The following is a 1,673-nucleotide window of genomic DNA, read 5'->3' as shown; positions in this document are numbered from 1 at the left end:
TTGAAAAAAAAAATTACAACTCTAAATCCAAGAAGTCACAGCAGTAGTTGGAAGTCATTTATCACCCTTCTGGAGTTCTGAAGTGAAAATGTACTGCTAACCACAAGACTGGTGGTTCTAACCCATCAGCCACTCCTTGGAAACACTATACAGGGGCACTATTATTCTGAATAACAACAATGATCAGGTATGTGGGGGGTATTTCCCACATTATTGTGAAATATGGGCTGGGCATTAGTCAAGTAATGGCATGGGGGGAGATAGGGTCCCAATAAGTCAGAGAAGGGAGTGCGTTGGCTCCATATGATAAGCAATGGGCTGTGACCAACAAGGTCAGGAGTTGGAGCCTGCCAGCTGCTCCCTGGGAGAAAGATGAGGCTTTCTGCTCCCACGAAGATTTAAAGCCTCAGAAACCCTGTGCAGAGTCGCTATGAGTCAGAACTGACTGTTGGCACTTAACTACAAGAACAAGCCAGAGAAGCCAGAACACCTCGTACAGCCAAGAGGGAGCTTAATCTTCAACACAGGCCTAGGCCGATTGGAAGAATAGTCATCCGCCCATCATTCCTCAAAACTTTTGAAGTGTTTTGCTTTGTAAATAAGAATTTGGATCAGTAGAAGATATAAACAACTTTGGTCTGTACTTGTGATAACAATCTTTTCAGCATGAGTGTCATTTCAGGAAATTTAAAAATATGTGTAAGTTACTTTTATTTTTCTTTCAAAATAAAAATTTCATTGAGTCCTAAGGTGGGAGGTGGAGTTGGGGGAGATGTATGAGTATTCTTAAAACATAAATAATATACTTTTTAAAGTATAAGACCCCCAATGAAAAAAAATCTGCATTCTTTCTTAGTTACTAAAATGTTACTCTCTGTACATTTGAGAAGTAACACATCAAAGCACTTTAAACTTAAACTCTCATTCTAAAATTAGATCTGGGTGGATGGTCTCAGGCCTGTAGCCAGCAGGTCATGGGGATCTGAAAGGGAGAGAAAAGGTTCCTCCTGAGTTAGTCAAAGTTTATAAACTTTGCAAAGGGATCCAGAGACAGTTTGACTTCATATTTATTTGACTTTTCATTGCTTGTAGTTGTAATCAAATTTCAGGTTTTAAAATACTTATCCAGGTGTTTTTTTAAAAACTTGCTGATAAATATGTGCAAATTCTATCTGCACTCTGTATTCTATCCGTAGCAAATTCAAGACAAACTTCTTGAAAAATTGTGGTTTTGTTCCTTCTAGATTCCTTTTATTTACCTAAAATATTGTTTCCCCAAACATAATCCACAGAGTTCTAGTTCTGCAAGATACCCTGAGGGAAAAAAGGGTTCCAAGGTCAGCTAAGTTTAGGAAATAATGTACGATTCAAAAATCACATTAGCATTTCAAATGAGCACTTTGAGAAACAATACAATAATGAGACCTGTTTTTTGTTGTTGTTAGGTACCACCAAGTCGGTACTGACCCATAGTGACCTTATGCACAGCAGAATGAAACACTGCCCAATCCTGGGCCAACCTCACTACTGTTGCCACGCTTGAGTATATCTATGCTGTCACTTGGCCAATTCATCTCACTGGGGGTCTTCCTCTTTTTCTCTGACCCTCCACCTTACCAAACATGATATCCTTTTCCAGCGACTGGTCCCTCCTGACAATATGTCCAAAGTAT

This window comes from Chrysochloris asiatica, unplaced genomic scaffold (assembly GCF_000296735.1).
Source record: "Chrysochloris asiatica unplaced genomic scaffold, ChrAsi1.0 scaffold00135, whole genome shotgun sequence".
NCBI classification, from domain to species: Eukaryota; Metazoa; Chordata; class Mammalia; order Afrosoricida; family Chrysochloridae; genus Chrysochloris; species Chrysochloris asiatica.
This window is presented reverse-complemented; position numbering follows the sequence as displayed.